This window comes from Lepisosteus platostomus, chromosome 28, assembly GCF_059453375.1.
Source record: "Lepisosteus platostomus isolate fLepPlt1 chromosome 28, fLepPlt1.hap1, whole genome shotgun sequence".
NCBI lineage: Eukaryota > Metazoa > Chordata > Actinopteri > Semionotiformes > Lepisosteidae > Lepisosteus > Lepisosteus platostomus.
In genome coordinates, this window is record NC_142638.1 from 7,401,671 (window position 1) to 7,409,849 (window position 8,179).

Sequence of the window (8,179 nt, forward strand, 5' to 3'; positions counted from 1 at the left end):
CCACAAGTGATGGTTGTTTCCGCTTTCCAAAGAGGAAGAATGGGGGGAAAAAAAAGCTTTCACCTCCTCATTCATTTTTCTGCTCTGCATGCGTTCAGTAGCTAGTTTTGCCATTGGGACTTTTCCCAGAGTGAATTTCAATACCTCTCCAGTTTATCCCTAGTTCAAAGCTCAAGCTTTTGTTAGCTTCTATTAGTGTCAGTAGTTGTTTCAGATACTATAGTGCATTGGTTTTAGATGTTCTTTTTAAACAATAATTAAACAGTGTTAATAGCACTGGAGTAAGGGGTCGATTGCACTCTCAAGTCATTCCTTACACTAAGAGTGCTATTTTGATGGGTGCCAGGTACAGAAATACGTCATTGAATTCACTGGGTGACCAAGAGAAACCATCAGTGGTAACCCCTCTGTCATGTGCATGGCAGGGTCAGGGGAACTGGGAAGATGTCACTGGGAGTGACCAACAGAGCAAGACAAGAGTGGAAATGGACAATTTACAAATAATCTAAATAAACAGGCATTCTAAACAAGTTAACACAATGAGAAAAGGGAAGTTGCCCACACTGCTGTATCCCCGTAAAGCTTTCTGAGATAGTTCAAGCAGGTAGCTGTGTCAGCATGCGTAGGCTGAAAAGGAACAGGTCAAGGTTTATTCCAGGCTGAAAAGAGAAGAAAGGAAACACAGTGTTTTGGCAGTGGAGCCTTCTTCGGGTGTGTCAGGTGTGCTGAAACATCGTGCCTCCTTTGTTCTCTTTTCAGCAGGGAATAAAGCTTTATGAGAGCCCAGCTATTAAGAGTGAAAATCTGCTCGCTACATGAAAAAAACGGAATTACTATAGCTCCTATAAACAAAAACTCATATAGTGAGGGATTACTGCACAATCAGCTGGAAATTCACCCTTGCCATCTACAGCAAGTACGGTTAGAAATTCACCCTCACCGTCTACTGCAAGTACAGTTAGAAATTCACCCTCGCCATCTACAGCAAGTACGGTTAGAAATTCCCCTTCAGGTTACTGTAAGTAGTCAGTTAGAAACTCTTTCTGAGGCTACAGTAAGTACAGACAGAAATTCGCCCACAGTCTATACTAAGTACTGTACAATATAGTGAACGAATGCAGGTCACACCTATGTATTGTGGTCTTGTATCTGAGGTTACTTGCTCATTTCTAATATGAAGTACCTGGCTTATTAATTTAAACTTGTTTTTAAGTGGGAGAACAATCACTACTATCCTCAAACCCATTTTTCTTTTACTCCAGTGTGTGACCATTACTTTGAAGGACGTTTGAATTTGTTGTTTAGGGTGGATGATCACTATATAAATCTATGTCATTCTCGTCAATGCCAAATAACAGTGCATTATACAGAACAGAATCCAGCTAAAATAATCATTTATTCTGGAACGCTAGAGTTGGCTGATTGCTAGTATTCCATGACAACAAAATAATGCATAATATTGCTCTTTACTGTCTATTACCCTAACCCACCACAGCATTCTCACAGACAAAAGAAACCTTGTGCACTGGAGTGGGAGCCTTCTGTCTGATTAAGACACAACAAGAAATGAGGATCTAAAGGTCATTAAAGTAGCCATCCAGGCAGGTTTGTATATGTGTGTTGGTGCAGCCACAGAGCTTTCAGGTTTCATGGTGCAAACAACAGCTGAGAGATAATGGAAGCACATTACAGCCTCCTCATGACATGTTCAGACACTAAGCAGACAGCATTCCTTTAGAACAGACCCCCTCCCCTAAGCGAAGTGCCTCCAGCCTCCCTCTCACTCATCCTTCGAAGAAAGAACTGTTTAGCACTGCCGTCTGTGCGGTGTAGGAGCCCAGGTATATTCAACACAAAGGGAGCTCTCTTTCAGCTACTGCAACAAAAGAAAGGCGCTGGCTTCATTTTTCACACTGAACAGACGAAAGCGCAATGTCTAATTACGAATTAGAACGGCAGCTTAATGAAAACACACACACACATGCGCACATAGGTACACACACTCAGGCGCGTGTGCATACAGCCACAAGCCGCCAGTCTCTGGCAGCAGGTAAGCCAGAGAGCTCCAATGTGCACGCTCAAATGCAGAGCTAAAAAAAAAAGATGGATATAACCAAAGAACAGTAGCTAAGTTTAGACTTTGTAGACTTTCCGTTTAATATTCAGTACTGTATATGACTTATTTGCAATGTTTCAGTGACCTACACGTGCAGGAATAAGCAAGTGAATGAGAATATGTAACCCTGGAAGATCACAGTCCCCCTTCAGTCCATTTCCAGTCTATGCGTGAGTAGACTGCAAAGAGGCTGTAGATTCTTTAGTTTGAGGTGGACCTTCCCTGACTCCCCTCTTTGACCTTTGCTGTTTATCCCCCCTTCCCCTGACAGGCCTGCCTGTCAAGCTGCAGTGTTTCTTTGACTCTCTAGCCCCCCTCTTATTTTAAGCTGAGATCCTTTTTTGTCTCATCTACCTGTCTCTGCTTGCCCGGTGAATAGCTGAAGTGCCTCAGCCTTCAGAGCTGAGAGATTTGCCTGGGATCCCACCCCAGCCAGGCTACGATAAGTACCCTGTCGTACACACAGACCGCACCCTCAAGCCTGCCTGGCACCTGTCTTCCTCAAGACACCAGGAGTGGGAGGAAGAACAGAAGGCCGATGTGTAAAATGGTAATGACCTCCCCATCGGTCTTGATATCGCTCTGGGTTAGAGGGATATTTCTCTCCTTCCAGATTTTTATACTTCTACAACATGAAAGAAGAGAGAAGCATGTGAAAAGGAGGAAAAACGGCACAAACTGAGGGGTGGGGAGGGTGACTGACAGTCAGTTCTACTCCTTTGTCATTTGCTGCTTCAGAGCAAAAGACAATGTGGTCACATACTGTATGAACTTCCGGGGGCAGCACCTTAAAAGAGTTGACATATGGTTGACACAGGTAAACTTTGGAGAACACCTCTAAATCTTGCAGGTTCAATCAGTCCCACCTCAGGAAGAAGGAGCTAGCCCAAAAATAAACTTGGCGGTCAACAACACCTGACCTCACATTGGAATGACCCTGAAACGAACTCTTCTTGTTGAAGTAAAACAATCTGACCGCACTTTTCTGTTTAAATTTACCCATCGCCACACCTCTGTTGAAAACACTGGAAACTCCTGAATCGATTAACTCGGCTAACAGAACCGTATGACAGCAACGGCCACACGATTAACTCATTTTTTTTTACTTCAACAATCTTTCCTGTTACATTTATGTATATGTGTTATATGCACAAGGAATTAATTAGTACTCACTCTTTCTCTGTTCCTGTGTAATCTCATCCTTGGCATTTTCTTTCGTTTCATTTTGAATGCTTCCCAAACCCTGTGTGGGTCTCCAGGTTGAAATCTTGTGTATGATGGACAGGTGTTTATCAAAGATGGCTGCCAGTAGCCTAACAGGGCTTTAAGATGGCTGACACTGCCACATTGACAGAAGAAAGATGGCTGCTGACCTTGGGGTTAAAGGTTACCGGGAGGTCGTAATTAAAGTTAGTCCTTCCAAGATCATCTGTGTTTTCTGCAGCTTGAAATGCATCAATGACCTCTGAGAAATTGCAAGCAGAGCTGTCAATGAGAAACACTGTAAAGCTATAATCATAGTCAAGTATGTGGAAATAACAAAATAGGAGAATTAGAAAACACTATAGGAGAGCAATCAAAACGTTTCAGATCAAATTCAAGTCTGAACAAATCACCTGGCAGATGATGTTTAATGCAACAAGTGCAGAAATCTACATGCAGGTAGCAAAAACATGAAATCTGAGTACAACACTGAAGAGAACTCATATACTCTGTGAAAGGGAGTTAGGTGTTTATTTTGACATATTCCGTCATTTATATGTCTAGAAAACATATAGAACCAATAAACACAACAAACAGCATAAAATGTAAATCAAGGGATGTTATGTTTAAATTGAACAATGCACTACTTAGTCATCATTTAGAAAACTTGGTCAGAAGGTCCTGCACTGACAGCCTGAAGGAACTGAACAGACAGAGAAATTTAATAGGGGACAATATACATGTATTCAAACCCATCAAAGGCACTGACAGAGTGAACCCAGAGGACCTCTACAGAGTGAGCAGTGGAACACCAACCACAGGACACGAGTAGAAACGACATGGAGGTACATTTAAAACCGAAAAGAAGGTGGCTCCTTTCACCCAAAGGGTTGTAGGAGTATGGAGCAAGCTAACCCGTCACGTTGCTGAAGCTGAAGATTCTTAGATCATTAAGCTACTAACTACTAAATGGGCTGGAATAAATAGTCTCCTCTTGTTTGTAACCTTTCTGCTATCCTTGTGGGACTCACAGTGTGAGAGCTGGGAAATGATCTGAAAGTCTGTGGCTTGAGTGACCTCGGGCTTCAAGAAAATGTGGTCCACATCTTCCCCAAAGCTGGCATGAGAGTGAGCCGACTGCCAGTCCCAATGGGTGTTCGTGACATGGTTCTGTACTTAAATCTGCTTGGCAGGGAATTCAAGTTGACTAACAAGTGTAAAATCTGTTGTTACTTGAGCGCGTGGTGATGATCTTCCCTCGACATCCTGCAGGTTCAGGTATGGCACCCATTCAAAGGCAAGATTCCAAAGGCCCCCGTCCGCCCTCGAGGAAGATCTGTCTCGGAGACAAAGCTGGAGAGCAGCTGTGGGCACGCGGCCCTTCTCCAGCCTGCCGGTGCCAAGCCTGGCTCGTTGCCCACGTCTGTGGTGGGGCAAGGGCTGTGCCTGAAGGTGTGCTTCTCATCCGGTGCCATCTGCCCCCACCCTGTGCCTGGGAACTCCCCATCAACAGAGTGAAGACTCAGTCAGACAGCCAGAGCAATCAAATCTTGGATGGGCTTTGCGGAAAAGGTGGAATTTGAAATCACTTTTCTACCTTCTATTATGAGAGAAACTTCCCTGTTTCTTCTTGTGGCAGGGGGACAGAGGGTAAGCTCCCCAGCTATAAAAAAGGCACATATATACTACTGATCTGTCTCCCATACAGCAGCTTCATACAAAAGGAGCTGCTTTTTCTTTTGGTCCGTTTATAACCAACACCCCGCCCCAATACCAGTTCTGTTCATTTTGTCTTGGGGATAAAATGAATGAGATTTAAAAGAACCAAGTTAACACTGAATAGCAGAAAAAAAACATTGTTATACATTGATCAGGTCTCTAAGAGCACACAGGCTCCGATAAAACATTTTGTTTTGCAAAGTACTATACAGAACTTTCCTTCCCCAATATGTTCTCTGTTTTCTCTTCATCCCCATGGGGAATAAAGTAAGTGATGTTTATGAAAAAGAAGGGGATGCACAGTGTTACAGCTGTGAATTTTCCCTTCCGTCTTCGTCCCATGTTTCGGAAATGAGAAAGAAACATTTAGAGTGCAGCAAACTGAAAATCCACAGCCTCCCAAATTCCCTCTCCCCTAACCCAGCCCCTCCTTTTGTCTGAAACCCAGTGGTTTTTAACAAAGATGATGCCTCCTGAGCTCGTCATTTTTCCTTCTCGTATTACTGTGTAACTTGATCGGTGGTGTGCTGAAGCTATGTTGCCACAACCAAAACATTAACCCATTAGTCTCGCGAAGAATATGCAAAACCAGCAAATCAGGAGCAGTACTGGCAAGTTTTACTGCATATATTTGATTCTGGTTGAAAAACATGTGACACACTGAAGCTGTCACAGTGTCGTCTTCCCTTTATCCACACATACCATGGCCTTCTTGCAGAAAGCACAGTGCAATCGTGGCAGGGATCCAGAGAGGTATGACAAACCATAGCAGGGTTAATGCACTGTTTAACTGCAATAACGCCACAGTAAAATTGTCATGCTAATATCCCCTTTCCAGCTTTCAAAATGGTCTCTTCTTTGCAAGACGAAAATGGTGATGAGTTGAATTATTTAGTACAAATAAAGTACAGGCGGCTCTATGCCTGTTTCTCCTTTCGAAACAGAACAGGGACCAGTCTTTCCGGCAGTATTTACAGGCTTCACTCCAGAGCCTCAGGTTGAGTTACCAGCCATCTGGAGGTTTTGTGGAACTGGACTTGTTCCTCATTTCTCTCCACTGTATCTGTCTCCGTTTTTGCTGTAGTAAAAAAAAAAAGTGAAAGACGTGGGGTTTGGGGTTGATCCAAAATTTTTGTTTGGGGGGGGTGAGTGAGTATTTTCTCACTGTTCAGCTTAGCTTTTCCAATTACTCTGTTTTGAATGTGTCTTTTTTTTGGTGAAGGATCTCATGTATGAGGGGTAAGGGCTTGGTACAAAGGATATTTTCATTTAAGTGCTTGACCGACAGTAAACCACCAATAAAATGTGAACAAATTTGCTTTTGGGCTTTGTTTTACAGGTTTTACTGGAAACGGAAGCCGTATACTTTCAAGCATGTGAAAGTATATTATGCACTGAAACAAGCGCAGTGTTGTCTTCCCCTTTCAAACGTTTACTGTGATCTAACTGCAGAAAGCACAGTGCAATCATGGCAAGGGCCCAGAGAGATCCGACAAACCATAGCAGAGCACAGTTTAAACACTGCTTAACTGCAGTAAAGCCAATGCAAAACTATCATTACTAACATTTAAAATACACTTTTCTTTGCATGGTGTCTGTCCAAGAGGAGTGTGGGGATGGAATTTTTAGAAAATAGCATCAGAGCTCATACCTCCCAGGGGACCAGAGAGACCCAGGATCTGTACTCGATGATCCAATACTCCAGTTTATTAGTCACGCCGACCACAGTAGCCTTTTTTAATGGGCTCTTACATTTCCTGAGTTCTAGTGAAAGGCTCAGAGACTGATATCTGCACAAAGCAGCTATGGACTCATTGTCCCATAAAGATCTGTTTAGTAAAACCCCGCACAGATATCTGTAACACCAGGACACTACCAGGCAAGGCTGCTGGTGGAAAAGACGCATTTACCTGCTTGTGCACCTCATGTGGTATGGAAAAGGATTTCTTCCATAATGAGTTGAAAAACACTAATCCAGTCCATAGGGGAAAAAAAAACATAAGATGCAAAGATTGCAAAGGGACATATTCAAACAGGGGAGGACGGTATTTATATTTTGACTTGCTTGTCAAAGTTACGTTTTGAATGTAGACAATTGTCCGTCCTGCGAAAGGTTTTAAGAGATAACAAGCACTGGCAGCTCATGATTAATATGCAAGGAATAGGGGAAATCAAATGACAGCCCGTGAGTAAATTGTAAGTTAAAATGCATTCCAGAAACTCCATAGGAAACCATGCGTGGCTTCTTTCAGATACTTGTTGTGGACTGATTACCAAAAGATTACAACGCAGGGCTTTGGAGGAAAATAAGAAAACTTTGTTGCTGACGGTTAATTGTCGGTGTAATTTGCTGCCAAGTCACCGACACTGAAAAATAAAGGAAAACAAAGCAGCCCTGCTTTCCGAGCTACAAAACCAAAGAGAAGGCAGTGACAGGGACTGCTTACTGCTGGGAAACGCCACGTGGAAAGAGCTCTACCTCGCTTTCCAGACTATAAATCATCCTGCATCCTCCGCGAGAAAGTCTCAGTTTACAACACGCTCAAGGAAATAAACCTGGTCCACTGTCCAAAATTATCCGCAAAACAACGAGACCTAAATCCTGTATACCACTCCGGCACGTAGCTTGTATGGTGCATTCTTCCCCAGAGAAAAAAAAAGACACTCCACCTAGCACACGCGTCAGTATAATTCCTAGTTTCTTCAAAGGCCTTTGAAATGTATTAATTTTAATAGCCTGAAGGCAGTACAAGCAATAACAGGCTGTCTGTGAGGTGCAGCTGCTCCTCTGCTCGAGATACACATCAGGCAGTTTTTTCAGATGGTTACAGGTGATGTTTTATATGTTTATATTCCTGCATCCAGCAGGAAGACACAGATACAGCTATAGCGTGGCTCGATTTTAACCTACGGAAGAGAGTGTTGTTAAACGGTATTACAGTGGCCATCCAGATATATGTTTAGAATGTATAATCCTCTTCAGAATGGCTGTACATGTCCTAACAAACAAGAAGGAACCTAGTTATTAACTGAAAAATTCAGTTGAATCAAGTTGGGAAGAATGAATCGCCATTAAATGCATGGAATTTAAAATCAGTAGTTTTAATGGAAGAATTGCACCAGATTCGTACTCAGATATGA

The 8,179-nt window shown here is 42.9% G+C and overlaps 1 long non-coding RNA gene across 1 annotated transcript; it reads right to left on the reverse strand.

The window, feature by feature from the left end:
- Positions 1 to 3,834: 3,834 nt before the first annotated feature.
- LOC148638731 (uncharacterized) lies at positions 3,835 to 7,862 on the reverse strand. Its single transcript, XR_015930974.1, has 2 exons — positions 6,949 to 7,862; positions 3,835 to 6,116 (listed from the first exon to the last, which is right to left on the reverse strand). It is a non-coding gene; the product is annotated as an uncharacterized LOC148638731 (long non-coding RNA).
- Between the last annotated feature and the right edge of the window lie 317 nt (positions 7,863 to 8,179).